Raw genomic sequence first — 18592 nt, forward strand, 5'->3', positions numbered from 1 at the left:
GACTCGATGATTAGAGGCTGAAATTGATAGAAAACATGTTAAGACTATGTCTGGGAATTGCTGTGAGATATTGACCAGAACCACAGCTGAGTTGTCAGCAGAAATATCTACACACAGTTTCTCCATGTGGTGCCTCCAAGTGAGCTAGTTTAAGCTTCCTCACAGCATGACTGAGTTCCAAGAGCCAGTAACCTAAAGGAACAGGTGGAAGCCCTATACTTTTTCTGACCTGGTATCAGGAGTTGCATGGCATCACATGTGCTGTAGTCATCAGCCTGCCAGAGTTGGGGCAGAAAACAGGCCCCACCTCTCAATGAGAGAAGGGCCAAAGTGCATGTGGAACATCCCAGCCTAGAGGAGCTAAGAAGTCATGACAGCAATGCAGGATCCTAGATGGGCTCCTGGAACAGAAAAGGGGCATGCGATAAAAAGTAAGGAAATCTGAATGAAGTTGGGACTTTAGTTAATATCAATGCATCAGTATTAGTTAGTTAACTGTGCCAAATATACCATACTAATTTCGGATGTTAATGATAAGGGAAATGGGTGTAGAGTACATGGAAACTCTCTGTACTAGCTCCACAGTTTTCCTATCAATAGTCTAAAGCTGTTTTCAAAAATAAAGCTTATTTTAAAAAGGAAAAAAAAGAGCATATGGGACAGCATATATTATTGAAACCCTTTTTGAAAAATATAATCTGCCACAACAAGGAAGAGGTGCTGATACCAACCTTGAAGGGAAAAGCAAGAGCACACAGGTTTAGTATGAAATGGCTGTAAAGTCTCTAGTTAAAAGCCATGTTTATTATCCAGAGGTATGAAGAAAGGAAGCAACGTCACTCAATTAAAAGAACAAATGGCCCAACAATGCTTTTAGCGTTTGACTTTAAATTCATCATGGTCATATTTTGCAGCCAGTTCATCATTACGTGTACTGTCTACATACAGATGCTCCCTCAAGGTCAACTGGACAGAGTTTCCATTTAATTATTTAATCACAGATTGCATAAGCATCCAGTGATTCTATAAAAGTCAATCATATTAAACTTTAAATGGGATGAATATGCAGTGACTTTTTATCCAAACTACATATATCTCTGAGAATGTATTTTCATCTTAAAATTAAGCTTAATATTTTTAAAACATCATTGAATTAAAACAGTTCTAGCACATTAAAAGGTATGTAGGAAGGAGTGTGGTAAATATGGCCACTAATTTCTTTCTCTTCCCAGTGAGAGGTGGGGTCTAATCCCCCTCCCCTGGTTATGGCCTTGGTGGCTCACTTGATCAGTAGAAAACAGCAGGAGTGACTTCCTGAGTTTTCCAAGGGCTACAGTATAAGAAGATGTGAAGCTTCTGCTCTTAGAACCTGTGAGAAGCCCGAGCCACCAGGAAGGGTACTGGGCAGTGCATGTGTGAACAGCCCCTGCTGCATTCCCAGCTGACAGCCAGCATTCCCAACCTGCCAGCCACCCTAGATGTCCAGCCCAGGTGAGGTGACTGCGGCCCTGGCACCATCTGACTATAACCAAATGAGGGATCCCATGCAACAATCACCCAGTCAAACCCAGGCAACTCACAGATTTCTGAAAATTAACACATTTTTAAAGTCATTAAGTGTTAGAATGATTATGCAGCAATAGGTAACCTGTACAAAGATTTATAGATATTTAATAGGTAAAGTTTTAAAATATTCAAGAAGTTTAAAATTGACTAAATGATGTATAAGATTTGTGGGAAATTGTAAAAGAAATTCTAGGGAAAACTATTTGAGTGAGAAGAAAAGCATCCGGGTATCAGTTGAACAAATCAAATAGAAGGATAAGATGCGAACCGTCAGTAAGTTGTCATCAATGTGGAAAAGCGCAACAAAATATATGTCTTAATTGAGTACATTGCAAGGAATTTGAATACAGGTTTTTTTGTTTTGTTTTGTTTTTATTTTTATTTTTTGAGATGGAGTCTCACTCTGTCACCCAGGATGGAGTGCAGTGGCGCCATCTTGTCTCACTGCAAACTTCGCCTCCCAGATTCAAGCGATTCTCTTGCCTCAGCCTCCTTAGTAGCTGGGATTACAGGCATGTGCCACCATACCCAGCTAATTTTTGTATTTTTAGTAGAGACGGGACTTCACCATGTTGGCCAGGCTTATCTCGAACTCCTGACCTCAGGTGATCCACCCAACTTGGTCTCCCAAAGTGCTAGGTTCTTTTTATATTTCTTCTTTTATATTATTTATTCAATAATCTGTTTGTTAGTTATTTTGAGTAATATCAACCCTGTGAATCTATTACTCAATATAAAAGCCAGAATCTTAATAATTTCTTGTATTAAATCTATGGTCCATCGTATTTCATTTCCTTGTCTCATATTCAAAATAAAATGGTCTTCATATGCATCTTATCTTTCCTTCTTTCCTCTTCTTCTTTATTATTATTATTATTTTTTCTAAGACAGGGTCTCTCTCTGTCTCCCAGGATGTAGTGCAGTGGTGTGATCATGGCTCACTGCAGCCTCAAACTCTCAGGCTCAATCGATCCTCCCACCTCAGCCTCCCAAATAGCTGAGACTGCAGGCATGCATCCCCATGCCCAGCTAATTTTTTTTTTTGTATTTTTTTTTTGTAGAGACGGGGTTTCACCATGTTGCCCAGGCTGGTTTCTAATTCCTAGGCTCAAGCAATCTGCCCACCTCGGCCTCACAAAGTGCTGGAATTACAGGAGTGAGCCACTGAGCCCAGCCCTCTTCTTTCTTGACAGAATCTGCTTACCCTTTTTGAAAGCTGCATTTAGTTTCAGACAAACTCATGTTGCTTCCTAGTTACCTGATCACTGAGCTCATTAGCAGGCATATGTACAAAGATTGAGAAGGATACTAAATTTAAAAATAAAGATATATTAAATTCAACACTCCCTCATGTTAAAAACTCTCAATAAACTAAGTATTGAAGGAGCATGCCTCAAAATAATAAAAGCTACCTATGACAAACCCACAGTCAACATCATACTGAATGGGCAAAAACTGGAAGCATTCTTCCTGAAAACTGACAGAAGAAAAGGATGCCCTCTCTTACCACTCCTATTCATTACAGTATTGAAAGTCCTGACCAGGGCAATCAGGCAAGAGAAAGAAATAAAGGCATTCAAATAGAAAGAGAGGAAGTCGAACTATCTGCTGGCAAACAATAAGATTGTACATCAAGAAAACCCCATAGTCTCAGTCCAAAAGCTCCTTAAGCTGATAAACAACTTCAGCAAAATCTCAGGATACAAAATCAATGTGCAAAAATTACTAACATTCCTATATACCAACAACAGCCAAACCAACCCAAATTAAGAATGCAATTCCATCTACAATTGCCACAAAAATAAAATAAAATATCTAGGACTACAGCTAACCAGGGAGGCCAAAGATCTCTACCAGAAGAACTACAAAACACTGCTTAAAGAAATCAGAGATAACACAAACAAACAGAAAAACATTCCATGCTCATGGATGGGGTGAATCCATACCATTAAAATGGCCATACTGCCCAAAGCAAATTATGGATTCAATGTTATTCCTATCAAACTACCAATGACATTTTTCACGGAACTAAAAAAAAACACACTTTCAAAATTCATATGGAACAAACAAACAAAAAAAAAGCCCAAATAGCTAAGGCAATCCTAAGCAAAAAGAACAAAGCTGGAGTCATGCTACCTGACTTTAAACTATACTACAGGGCTGCAGTAACCAAATCAGCATGGTACTAGTTTAAAAACAGACAAATAGACAAATGGAACAGAATACAGAAACCAGCAATAAGGCCACACACCTACAACTATTTGACCTTCAACAAACCTGACAAAAACAAGCAATGGGGAACTTCCTATTCAAAAACAAGCAATGGGGACTTCCTATTTAATAAATAGTGCTGGGATAATTAGCTAGTCATATGTGAAAGGTTGAAACTGGACCAGTTTCTTACATCATATACAAAAATTAACTCAAGCTGGATTAGAGGCTTAAATGCAAAACCCAAAACTATAAAAACCCTAGAAGACAACCTTGACAGTACTATTCTGGACATAGGAATCGGCAAAGATTTCATGATGAAGACACTAAAAGCAAGTGCAACAAAAGCAAAAATTGACAAATGGGACCTAATTAAACTAAAGAGCTTCTGCACAGCAAAGGAAACTATCAACAGAGCAAACAGACAACCTACAGGATGGGAGAAAATCTTTGCAAACTATGCATCTAACAAGGGTCTAATATCCAGTATCTATAACTTAAAAAAATTTACAAGAAAAAAAACAAACAACCCCATTAAAAAGTGGGCAAACTACATGAACAAACACTTTGCAAAAGAAGGCATACATGTGGCCAACAATCATATGAAAAAAAGTTCAACATCACAGGTCGTTAGAGAAATGCAAATCAAAACCACAATGAGACACCATCTCATACACGTCGGAATGGCTATTATTAAAAAGTCAAAAAAAATACATATTGGCAAGGTTGCAGAGGAAAAGGAACACTTATACACTGTAGGTGGGAGTGTAATTAGTTCAACAATTGTGGGAGACAGTGTGGTAGCTCCTCAAAGGCCTAAAAACAGAAATACCACTTGACTGGCAATCCTATTACTGGGTATATACCCAAAGGAATATGCATTTTTCTATTAGAAAGACACAGGCACCGATATTTTCACTGCAGCACTACTCACTATTCACAATAGCAAAGACATGGAATGAACCTAAATGCCCATCAATGGTAGACTGGATAAAGAAAACGTGGTACATGTACACCATGGAATACTACACACCTATAAGAAAGAATGAGATTATGTCCTTTTCAGGAACATGGATGAAGCTAGAGACCATTATCCTTAACAAACTAATGCAGGAACAGAAAATCAAGTATCACATGTTCTCATTATAAGTGGGAGCTAAATGATGAGAACACGTGGACACACACAGCGGAACAAGACACACTGGCGCCTACTGGTGGGTGGAGAGTGGGGGAGCGAGAGGATCAGGAAAAATCGCTAATAGTTACTGGCTTAATACCTGGGTGATGAAATAATCTGTACAACAACCCCCCATGACACAAGTTTACCTATATAACAAACCTCACATATGCTGTACTTAAAATACAACTTAAAAGTTAAATTTTTTAAAAGGTAATATTAATATTTACTATTAATTATTAAGATTTATTAGTATGTTTCTGTTACATTGCATGAAACCAATATCTGATTTGGCCTTTCCAGCATTCTTTGTAAATAGACTACATAAGAAGCAACGGGCAGCCCATAGAAACATCCTTAGGCCTGAGTTTAAAATTAAGATCTAGAGCCATTTATTTATTATAGCACACACGGTATGTTAGCATTTATATTCATTGTGGTAATAAGCATGATATACACAGTTCATGTCTCCAAGATACTCACTGTAGGGAAAAAGACATGAAAACAAATGAATACAAATGATAAAATAAGTCAAGGGTACAAATAGAACATCAAATTAATTGTGTCTGGAAGCTAGGGTATAAAACTCTTCCCCAGGCTGCTGACACGTGGTTGAGATTCTGAAGGAAGAACAAGGATTTGTCAGAGAGACAAGAGGTGGGGAGAGGGTGCTGGGCAGAATGATTCAAAAATATGGAGCAGAAATGCGAAGTTGTGAAGACCTGCAGCATCTTCGGATCTAGAAGAGCCACTGGGAACACTCAACAAACTGAGAAGTGATGAGGGAAAGGGTCCTGGAGATTCTCTGAATTGTTTCTTGTAAGTTGCCACCATCCAACACAGCAGACACGAGCCTCACATGATCACTGAGTTCGTGTAACCTGGAGTGTCCACAGTGAGAGGTGCTGTCGGTGTAAAGTGCACCTTGGATTTTGAAGACTTAATATGAAAGAAGTTTGTATAAAAGCTCATAAACCTTTTTATATTGATGACATCAAAATAACAAGGTTTTGTATATCCTACACTTAAATAAAACATGGTATTAAAATTAATTTCAGAGACAGGCATGGTGGCTCACCTCTGTAATACCAGCCCTTTGGGAGGCCAAAGTGGGCAGATCTCTTGAGTCCAGCAGTTCGAGACCAGACATGGGCAACATGGCAAAACCCCATCTCTACAAAAAATACAAAAATTAGCCAGACCTGGTGGTGAGTGCCTGTAGTCCCAGCTACTTGGGAGGCTGAGCCCAGGTGGCGGGGGTTGCAGTGAGCTGAGATGGCACCACTGTACTCCAGTCGGGGTGACAAAGTGAGACCTCGTGTCAAAAAAATAATAATAATAATTTAAAACATTTAAAATGAAATTAATCTCACTTTTGAAAACTTTTAATGTAGTTACTACAAAACTTAAAGTAACTTAAAGTAACATGTGCAGCTTGTGTTCTATTTCTATTGGACAGTACTAATCTAATATATTGGCCTCACCATGGTATCCTTTACTTCCCCCTTTAATATTGATCCGAAAAATCTGCAGTGGACTTTATAGTCTTTAAAAGCTATCATGTCATTAATCTGCATAAACCACTAAGGAAAGCCAGAAAGTATAAATCAAGTGTGATGTAGCTTATAATTTGCTTTCAAGAACCAAGGAGGATATCTTATTTTCTAAAATCTTCATGTATCATGCTTGAAGAAAAAATGAAATTACCTTTTTTGTTTCCAAATATTTATTAGCAATGTTCTAAATACATAATCCAGACAGTTAACTGTTCGGGGGAGACTGAATGCCATCTGGTCTCTGGTCTCGACAGCTCAATTACCCTAGTAGTTACCATACATGCATGATGGATAATGTGCTCAGGTTACACCACTCCAATGCAGGTTGTGTTTAGCCTGCAGTGTCTCTTGCATAGATTTCCACTAGAAGCACTCAGGATCAGACACAGAGGGTTATTCCTTTTTTATTCTTTTTTTCTTTTTCTTTTTTCTTTTGAGGCAGAGTCTCACTCTGTCACGGAGGCTAAAGTGCAGTGGCATGATCTTGGCTCACTGAAACCTCTGTCTCCTGGGTTCAGCAAGATTCTCCTGCCTCAGCGTCCCGAGTAGCTGGGATTACAGGTGCCCGCCACCACACCTGGCTAATTTTTGAATTTTTAGTAGAGACAGCGTGTCTCCATGTTGGCCAGTCTGGTCTCTAACTTCTGACCTCAAATGATTAGCCTGCCTCAGCCTCCCAGAGTGCTGGGATTCAGGTGTGAGCCACCGCGGCTGGCCCACAGAGGGTTATTCTATGGAACATGATGTTTTATTGCTACTAAGACACTCAGGTGCCCACCAATCACTTCTCCTCATAGAACAGTTGTGGGAATTTGTCTGCAAGGCTGCACTCCCAATGCCACAGCAGGGACAGGAGATTTGTTGCCCAGAGCACCACTCTGTTCCATAGAGGCCACTCGTGTAAAGACTACAGTTCCTGGGGCCTTTACATCTCTTAGTGCCAGTAATCACCAAAACTAAGCTCTAAACATCACTTCAATCAAACGACGGGAAAGTAGGAGCTCTAAAAGCCCTCTGATTTTCATAAACTCCTCTTGAGCACTCTCTTTCTGTCTTCCTGAATAAAATTAATATTTCCAATATGTCCATGCTATCCATGCTGATAAAAACATAGTGAGTGGATTCTCATCACTATGAGTTGAGGTTGCAGTATATAGACAGAAATGGAAATAATGATCTTGATCATAATAAAGAATAATCGGCCAGGCGCAGTGGCTCATGCCTGTAATCCCAGCACTTTGGGAGGCCAAGGCGGGCGTATCACGAGGTCAGGAGATCGAGACCATCCTGGCTAACACGGTGAAACCCCGTCTCTACTAAAAATGCAAAAAATTAGCTGGGTACGGTGGAGGGCGCCTGTAGTCCCAGCTACTTGGGAGGCTGAGGCAGGAGAATGGCGAGAACCCGGGAGGCGGAGCTTGCAGTGAGCCAAGATAGCGCCACTGCACTCTGGCCTGGGCGAAAGAGCAAGACTCTGTCTCAAAAATAAAAAATAAAAAAATAAAAAAGAAGAATTAGGCCAGGTGCTATGGCTCACGCCTGTAGCCTGTAATCCCAGCACTTTGGGAGGCCGAGGCGGGTGGATCACCTGAGGTCAGGAGTTCGAGACCAGCCTGGCCAACATGGCAAAACCCAATCTCTACTAAAAACACACAAAAAAATTTAGCTGGGCATGGTGGTGGGTGCCTGTGATCCCAGCTACTCAGGAGGCTGAGGCAGAAGAATCACTTAAACCTGGGAGGTAGAGGCTGCAGTGAACCGAGATCATGCCACTTTACTCCAGCTTGGCCGAAAGAGTGAAACTCTGTCTCAAAAATAAATAAATAAATAAATAATTTAGGGAGGTCTCATGCCATGCTGGGCATTTATCCCTATTAGTTCATTTAATCCTGAAAATATAGTTGCTATTATGTCCCACTTTTTAATGATGATCAGGCAAAGACAAAGAAGGGTTGAATAGCTTACCCACAGTCCCACAGTTAAAAAATCATGAAGTCAATCACAAAAGTGAGTTGTCTCCCTTCAGAGTAAGCATGGCCAGTCATTAGAGAATGCAGTCTGCAAATAATTAGGCCCTTAGCCCAGGTTTGGCATAAAGAAAAGGAAATTAATGGCAGTAAGCAGAAAATCCAAAAGTCAGTGTCAATGAGAACAAAGGTGAGTGACCATTAGAAGCCCTGTACTCAACTGAGAAGTCAGCTTTTACCGACAATCCTTCTGACAGGAATAAAGAAGGGGAATCTCAAGCAGTGGTGATATTTATCCTTAGTGTCCAAAGAAGAACCTAGCAAAGAGAGAAAAAAGAAACTCGACTATAGAAACTAAACTAAAGGGGTTGTACATCATCTTGTTTCCAGTGGAAACTAACGATTATCTTCTAGATGCTAGAAGAGCAACTCACATCTTTAAAAAAGATAAAAAAGGAACAGAATCAGAAGGACTCCAAGTGGAAACGCAAGAATTTTCTCATCTTCTGACTTGAACTTCAGGGATCTCCCACCTGGAGGGAAGATAGAGTCTTTTATCCTGTTCCTACTTATCTATTACATGGGGCCACCAGCAGCAGCCCATACTCTCATCAGTTCCCATGAACACAGTGTCTCTGCGTGCTAGACAGGATGATCCGGTGAGAAGGAGTCATGCATAATTTTGAGAATGAAGTCTGAGAAGACAAGGGGATAGGAGGTGACTACAAAAATGATTGCTGCTTCCTCCTGCACATACGGGGCTTGCACAGGGACAGGCACATGAGTGTATCTCACAGGTAAGCTGTGCTATGGTTTGAATGTTTGTCGCCCCAAACTCATGCTGAAGTTTAATGGCCACTGTAACAGTATTAAGAGATGGGAACTTTGAGCGGTGATTAGACCAGGTGGACTCTGTCACCATGAATGGATTAATGTCTTTATTGTGGGAAATGGGCTCATTATCATGGTAGTGGGTTTCTTATAAAAGGACAAGTTTTCCCACCCCCCACCCTGACTTCTCTTTGCCCTTACACCATGTGATGACTTTTGCCAGGCTATGACGTAGCAAGAAGGCCCTTGCCTTCTGACTCCTCAATCTTAGACTTCTCCACCTCTAAAACTGTAAGAAATAAATTTCTCTTCTTTATAAACTACTCATTCTCAGGTATTCTTTTACAACAGCACAAAACAAAGATAGAAAATTGGTACCAGAGAAGTGGGGTGTTGCTACAACAAATCCCTTCCCCTTGTGTACATTGTAAACATCCATCAAAATGCCACAGTGTCTTCTATGCATGTTATTCCTTGTGATTTGTCAATTAAACATAATATTAGTTTTTAAAAACAAAATTAACGAGAATGTGCCTACGGTTTCCACAGTCTCCCCTATACAGTTTCTCCTGCCCAGATCCTATTACCCACACCCACCACACATCCTACCAAATGTAAGAGAAACAACGGTGTTTTATTGAGCAATAACAAACCCCAGTTAATCTAGAATCTGGACTAAGAAAAGTCTGAGTAACCTGAAATTCTGGTCAAAGCACAGACATACTTTTGGAATGAGACCAATTTGAAGACGAGGGCCAAGCAATTTAGATGAGCCAAGATAATCTTTAAACCAAAGACACAGAGAGATCTTTTCAGAACTGCTGTTCCAGGAAGCCAACCCCAAGGCCTCTGTCGGTCAGAACATCTTGGCCTCCCCAGTCACTGAGTGATTTCCAGCCCCGGCTCAGCAGACGCATCACTCACATCTGAGCTGGCAAGGACAGGAGGTGAAGCTCAGCCGATTTCTCAGGTGATACAGGAAGGCACGGCCCAGTCAATCACGTTCATGCCAGAATAACTGATTAAGGTAGCAGCCCTTGAAACAGCCTTGCCTGTAGGACGTGACCTCCCAGACCCTGTCTGATGACCGCCATGCTGATGCGGGGATTACTCCAAGGAAGCAGCTCCCTCTGGCTTCCGTATTCCTCCGTCCTCCTCATTCAGCCTCTCTTAGGTTTTCTGCAGTCAAAACAAAATGCACAGAAGGGATTGTTCACTCATAGTGAAAAATTATTCAGGATAGGTCATTTGTTTTAGTGAAAATAGAATGTTCTTGAAAATGTTGCCATTACTGGAAATTATATGCCTGTTCTGCAGGATAAGAGATGAAACAAAGCTGGCCTCCAGCTTTCTCATAAATGAAAAGTAAAAATCAAAACAAAACGAAACAAAAGGCACAGAGAACAACCACAACAGCAAAATGCTTCCAGCCCTGCGGAATGAGGAAATATTCTGGATACACCATTCTCCATCTATTTAATGTTTCTGGGTTTCTGTTTTTGTTTAGTAGAATCAGTGGTTTAGGAGTTGAGTGGGCTAGCTCAGCTGCCTTTAGGAGGAAAGAGTTCTTGATATGGGAGACCACAGAGAAGTCGAGGGCTTGTTGTGCATCTCCCAGCTGAAGATCACACACCCCTTCATGGGAGCCTTTAACTGTGGTTGATGGCTGTCTCAAGAACAAGAAACAGAAAAGTCTCCCCCACCATGGGATTATTCCAGAGGTTTCCACACTTGTCTGCAAACCCCCCAAGACTGTGAATTAATTTATCTTAGGTTTAACTTGGTCTTCAGAATTATTTCAAATCTTCAGGTCATGTTAATATGCTAAGTTTGGGAATGACTGGATTCTAGGTTTATTAAGCAAACATAAGTCTTGCTGCATTTCATGCTACTAAATGATGGACATTGAATAAAGGAAACAAAAAACAAAACGACGACAACAAAACAAGCCAGGTCCTTGGAGAGCTTGCGCATGACTGAAAGGGATAAAGGATTTGTGCAAATGCTGAAGCCTGCGGTGGTGGCTGGGTCTTTGGAATATGTTCTGGGTTTAACTTCACTCAGTGACTGTCCGATGGTGATGGTCCCACTCACCCAGAGGGAGCACCAAGTCCTTCACCCTTTCCTGCAGCTCCCATACATGGTCCCTGGGTGCAGGCAGGACTTTCCCGGACATAGCACCCGCCTAACCCATCCCCTGGAGACTTACGCCCCCAACTGTGCCATTTTTGTATCAGATGCTGGTCTTTGTTTGAGAGGAACACTTAACATATTAGGGAAATGAGCTGTTTCAGTGATGTTGGTGGCATATCCTAATCGCCCCCAACTTATTGCTTGTCTTTTGATTTCACTGTATGGTTGATACAATGCCAAAATTTTTATTTTATGTAGCTAAATATATTAATCACCTTTTTCCTTCTTCTTGGCTTTGCTTTATAGTCAGAAAAGCTTCCTATATTCCATATGTACAATTCATATAATTTATATGCAATATAAAATATTTTTTATACTACATATACACAATATATATATGCCACTGATTTTTGTATATTAATTTTATTTCCAAATACCTGAATTCTGAAGTCCCTTATCATTGCCAAAATGTTTGGGTCGACTCTCTTAGTTTTTGATGACAAATGATAAATATTATCTAATATGGCAGCTATTTTATATCTTTCATCCCACAATTGTATATCTTTAATTTTTTAATTTATTTTTCTAAGTTTTGGTGGATAGTGCAACGTCAGTAATAACAAATAACGTTGGAGATAAATAGGGGCTTCAGCTTTGTATTTTCTCAGATGTTAGTGAGAATGCTTCTAGTGTGTCCGTATAAAGCATAATGCTTGCTTTGGTACACACATACACACGATGGACACAAAGAAGTGTCAGTGCATTCTTTTTAAGAGTATTATTTAAAACACACACACACACACAAGCATGGAAATTGGATTTTATCATGTGCCTCATCAACATCTTTGGAAATAATCAAATGTTTTTTTTTTCTAATATAGAACCTCTTTGCATTCCTGAAATAAACCCTTGTATAATGCTTTCTCTTTTCTTTTCTTTGTTTTTGAGACAGTCTTGCTCTGTTGCCCAGGCTGCAGAGCAGCAGGAACACAGCTCGCTGCAGCCTTGACCTCCCAGGCTTCTCCCACCTCAGCCTTCTGAGTAGCTGAGACCACAGGTGTGTGCCCCCACCCCTGGCTACCTAAAAAAAAAAAAAGAGAGAGAAAAGAAAAAGAAAAAATCTGGAGAGATGAGGTCTCACCATGTTGCCCAGGTTGGTCGCAAACTCCTGGCCTCAAGCTATCCTCCCACCTCAGCCTGCAAAGTGCTGAGATTACAAGTGGGAGCCACTGTGCCTAGCCCCGCCCCTGCCGCTGTACAATTCTATTAAAAAGCTTTAATTATTCGGTTTACTGTTATTTATCTTGGGATTTTTGAACGAGCATTTATTTGTAAAATTGGACTGTAATTTACACTTTCTTATGCAATCATTGTCACATTTTAGTGTAAATAACATGCTTTTTTCTTCAAAATAATATGAAAAAAACAATCGTTTTTCTTTGGTCTGAAATATTTTCGTATCTTAGGAATTACCAACTCTTCAAATAACAGGATTCTTCACTATTTGCTGAAGGTTGAGTAGTCTTTTAATAAACCTCTTAATTTCTTCTATAATCACGTTTGTTTTCTATCTCTTCTAGATTTTCTCTTCCTCGAGTCAATTTTGACAAATTATATTTTGTTACAAAATCAGCATTTCCTCCTAGCTTTCAAATGTATTTGACAGAGTTAAGTAATGAGGTGTTTTCTAATTTTTAATTATCTCTGATTTTTTTCTCATAATTTCTCATTTTGTGTGTTTGTGACTTCTTTCCTATACTAAAAGCTGTGAATTTTTCTCTGAATCCTTCATTAGCTATCTCCCAAATGTTTTGATATGTGAAATTGTTATTATTTTTGTTGTTGTTTACAGTTATTATGACTCTTTTTGCGACAGAGTTTCACTCTGTTGCACAGTCTGGTGTGTAGTGGCAGGTGGAATCACAGCTCTCTGCAGCCTCAACTTCTCCAGGCCCAGGTAATCCTCTCACCTCATCCTCCCAAGTAGCCGGACTACAGGCATGCGCCACCACGCCTGGCTAATTTTTCGTATTTTTTATGGAGATGGGGCTTCACCACGTTGGCCGGGTTGGTCTTGAATGCCTGCTCTCAGGCTATCTGCGCACCTCAGCCTCCTAAAGTGCTGGAATTACAGGCTTGAGATACCACGCCTGGCTCTGTTCTGACATTTTTATTTGATTTTATTTTTTCAGCCAATAATTGCTTGAGAGCACCTTAAAGTCCAAGTGTTAAGGACTTTTTGTTTTGTCATTGTGCTCTTAAATTCTAGCTTTATTATGTTAGATCAGATAATGGTTGTACTTTTGACTTTTAGCATTTACTGTCATTTTCTTTTTCTGTTTAGATCCCTTGTATAATCACATTTTGTGACTGTTCCGTGGGCATTTGAGGAGGTTTAGACTTTGTCTTCAGGGTGTACTATCTTAATCTGTTGAGTAAACAGCCCTTATTAATTATGATATTTAAGCCTTCCATGTCTGCCTTACATTGTAGAGGTACTTTGAAGACTCCCACTATTGGTGTCTAGTTCTCATTATACCTCTTGTAGTTTTCACGTTATTAATGTGGTTGCTATGTTATTTCACAACTATCAAGCTGTGTTCTTCACCCTTTAGCATTTTAAGCGTCTCTCTTTGTTTTGATTAATGATGTTTGGCACAGATTCAATTTAATCTGACGTTAAGATAAATAACCTGTTTTCTGTCTGAAAACAAAGGCTAGTTTATACTTCGCACATACTTCTATGTTCAAATTTTAATCACTAATTTTATTCACATGTCTTGTCACAGAATAAAGCTGGGTTTTCATTTTAATACCTGATTTCAGCCCATTTGCTCTTATTGAAATGACAGTTATGTTTAGTTTTAGTTCTGTCATTTTATATTGTTTTCCTTTTTATAGCTTAATATTATTTCTGTATGTTGTTTTTCTTGTACAATTTTCTCTAATTATAAAGAAGATTTGTATTTTTATTTCAGTGGATTGCATTTATAAACATGACTTTCCACAATACCTTTTATTTTTGGACAGTGTTGCTTAGTTGCCGATTATTAGTAACGACTTAATTAACATTCTTCTTCAACCCCCACTTTCATCTTTCTGGTCCTCCACCTGAGTTTAATTGATTACCATCTCTTGTCTATTGCTAAATCACTTATATGTGTATTCTTTTACATGTATTCTTTTATTTACAGTTTTAAATATCCTTAGAGCACCCCTCCTTTTTCCCCTTCCCCCCGACTTGTTAATTGTGCCACTGGTTCATTGTTAGACCCAGTGATATCTCCATTCTAGTCTGTCACTCTAGTTTCATGGACATGTGGTCCCCCAAGCTCACTGTGGTCTCTGCCTTTGCCTTATCATTCACTAATTCCACATTCTACAAACAGCACTACGAAATGTTGAACAGAATAGGTCCTGTCATTTAAATCGTATACACCGTGCCTTTATACGTAAGCTGTTTGGTTTCTTAAAGTGAAAGATGTCTAATAGATGGAAACCACGCTCACATCTCACAGCCCACGCCCAGATGGCTGCTCCCTCCTGGAGACCCATCTGCTGCTGGGGTCCTGCTCCCTAGTTCCTTCTTGCTGGCTTCTCTTCTGCTCACTCTAAGATCCCCTTCCCCACCAGAGGGGATAAATCTTCAGTTAAAATACGAGATGGCCCTAGGAAAGTCCCCTTGACTAATTATGCAGGGCAGTCCTGTTAGGCCCCAGGGACAAACGTCCTCATCAGACCAGGCCCTGGACCTGCCCTGCATAACCAAGGCCCCTAAGGTAGTTTCCAATTAGTAAAATCAAATTTTAAAATTATTTCACCCAAAATTTAATTTTCCACCTTGCCTTGTAATGAAATAAGTCTTTCAAGAAGCTTTTTGTAGAAACATGACATCACTTCTGCTGCAGAAAAGGGAGAGGAGAAAGAGGACAGAGGGGAGGGGGAGGCAGAGTGCGGAGGCCAGAGGCTTCCCAGGCTGTGCAGGAGCCACCCCCTCAGACCTGAGGCTCACTGCCAGCTCAGCAACCATGCACAGCTTTGAAGGGGAAACCAAGGAAAAAGATGGCCCCCCAAAAAGCACAGATCAGCCTTAAGACCTGTCCTAAAAGTAAAACACAGAAAAAGAAGATCCTTTTGAATTGCGGATACATGCTTTTTCTAACTCTGAAAGTGATGTTTCCGGCAGATGGTGTGGGCTCTGTGATTATTTTGCTCCCATCCCTGTTTCTCAGCAAATAACTTATTTCCTTAGGACAGGAAGCTGACTTTTATTTTATGCTTTTGAATATAATTCTTGGGGTATATCATGTTGAAAAGAAGGATGTGGCACTGTTCACATCAAAGGCTGGAATGTCTGACAATCCCCAGCCATCCTGAGGGTGTGTGAGGGAAGGACTGGCAGGGACTGCAGATACTGAGCAATAAATGCAGCGTTTCCATTTCCAAACAAGTATTATGGCATTTATTTGTGATCCCTGAGATGGAACCAAACAGTGCAGATATTTGAGGGGAGTTTGTTTTGTTTTGTTTTCGGCAGACCTGTGTGCACCATGCCTGGGCGGTGAGTCCCCGCATCTCAGGGCCTTGGTGGCTCCCTGCCATGGGATACAGGTGGTCCCCATGCAGCACAGCCTCACAGACCTTGTCTGAACTCTCCAGTAGGAAGGTGTCCTTTCTCCTCTAAACTGCCATAAATTCTTTGAGCTTACTGCACATTCTTATATTTTCCTGATCTAGTTAGCTCATTCATTCATTCAGTTTATTTCATGCCTGATAGTCCAAGGACTCCCATACAGAGTTCCCTTGCAATGGCCCATACGTTGAGGAGGAGCCTTTTTCTACAGCTCCCACAGCAGAACCTGCCAGGATTCTGACTACCAGCACAGAGGGCTAGGCTTTGGAGTAAAGCCAGTGTCCACAAGGGCAGTTCTCCATAGACGGTGGCTCTTAAGGCACATTCCCTGCAATGTGACTGCAAGAGAGGGCAGCAAAGACACATGCCGATAAGACCCTTCCACTGTCCTTGCTGCACCACCCTGCCTGCCTGGTGCAGAAAGCCCAAATATCCACTCAGAGGTTTGCAGTGGGACAAGGAAGACATTTATTTGCAGGGTGACAAGAAAGGAGAATCAGGCAGCTCCTGCTTAGGATCTGACCTCACGAATGGCTTACAGCTAAGGGTTTTTAAAGGCAGGGAGGCAGAGGTCACAGGCACAGTCCTAAATCAATACATGGAGGCCATACATTGTTTTGACCTAAAGAGGTGGGACAGCGTAAAGTGGGGACTCACAGGTCATAGTCATAGGAGGAGTCAGATTTTCTGATTTGTGATTGGTTAAGAGGGCAACGCTTTGTCTAAAATTTAGAGGTCAGCAGGAAAGAATGTTAGCTCTGGCCTGTGGCCAGGACCTCCTCCAGGCTCCTCAGAAAGAAATTTAGGTCAAAGAACAGCAGAGTTCATTCCTCAGCTCCCCTTTCTCGAGGCCCAGGTGCCTGCAGACGACATTTTCATTAGGTGAGGTCCAGATTTGTGTGAACAACTCAGGGTCGTGTGTTAAGATGTTCTCTTTAGTTCCTGTAGGGAACCGAACATCTCATGACAGGTGACTCTAACTACCTTCACTATTGTTTTAAGCTACTATTACATTCTTGCTTATTAAGTTGTTCATTTACTTCTCAAGGCTGGCTGGGTGCCTGGAATGGCCCTTGAAGAAACTCAAGATTTTCCTTTATTTCCATCCTTGGGGGATGGGTGCCCAGCATGCCCCTAAGAGGGGTTCCTACTCCAATTCACCCTCTTTTAGGGATGGTGAAAACAGCTAAATAAAATCAGGGTATTTTGGTTCAGGCAAATTCGGTGTGAATCCTTAATATGCCTCCTATTCGGGTTATGATGCAGGACAGCTCATTCTTTAGCCTCAGATTCCGCTCCATAAACCACCTCATAAGCCATCTATACAGGTAAAAAACGGCCTACCAAATGCTAGAACAATACATTTGGTCCTCCTGTTGTCTTCCCCAAATTCCAACTTCTCCAGAGCCCCATAAAGTCACAGGTAATTCAGCTAAAAGCCTGCAAAACAACAACCCTGGGGCATTTTTCTTTTAAATCAACTTTATTGAAGTATGATTCATGTACCCTCAAAAGCACTCATGCTAATGGTATAGCTTGGTGACTTCAGATGAGTGGTTGTCTATGTACCCATCCCCACAGTCAAACTATGGAGCATGTCACTGCCCTAAATGATCTCATGCCACTTTGCAGTCAGTCCTCTCCAGGTAACAAGGGATCCACTTTCCTTCACTGCAGATTAGATATGAGTTTTCCAGAATATCATGTCATGGAGTCCTGTGGCATGTCCACTTGGTGTTGCCGTGCAATATATCAATAGCTTGCTCCTTTTACTGCTAATGAGGATTCCACTGTATGAATCAACAATGTGTTCACCCATTCGCCTGTTGGTGAACATTAAGAGTTGTCTTCAGTCTGGAGCTATTGTGGAAAACACTGCTATGAACATTTGCATATGCTTTTCGTGGAACATGCTTTCATTTTCCTTTAGTAAATACCCAGGAGTAGAATGGCTAAGTCATATGGTAGGTAGATGTTTAATTTTATAAGAAATAGCCAAGCAGTTTTCCAAAGGAGCTGCACCATTCCCCATTCTCCAGTCTCCTGGCAGCATGGGAGCGGCGGGGGGAGCTCTGCGGCCTCAACAGCATTTGGTTTCATAGGCTCAGGCTTTCTAGTTTTTGCCCTTCCAGTGGGTATGTAACGGATTCTTCTATCTCTTCACCTTTAATTTTTTTTTTTTTTGAAATCTTATATCTTGCAAAAATGCAACAAAAGTTAGGGAAAGTTGGCAAAGGGGCAAATGCAAAGCTGAGAAACATGCTTCTCTCTCTGAGAATCTAAAATCCAAATAAGAAAACTGGCAACACACTGGGAAGGCCACCGCGGCACAGCAGGAAACATGCTGCAGAGCAGCTCCAATGCCTTTCCTGGAAGGAGACACAGGAGGGAGTTCTTAGTTCCCACAGGAAGCATTAAGAGAGGCTTCACAGAAGAGAGGGCCTCTGGGCTGGGCCCTGAATGACACAGAGGTATCAGCAGGCCAGACAGGGGAATGGACTGGGCAGGGCATCCTATG

The sequence above is a fragment of the Pongo abelii genome, chromosome 21, assembly GCF_028885655.2.
Source record: "Pongo abelii isolate AG06213 chromosome 21, NHGRI_mPonAbe1-v2.0_pri, whole genome shotgun sequence".
Lineage (NCBI taxonomy): Eukaryota > Metazoa > Chordata > Mammalia > Primates > Hominidae > Pongo > Pongo abelii.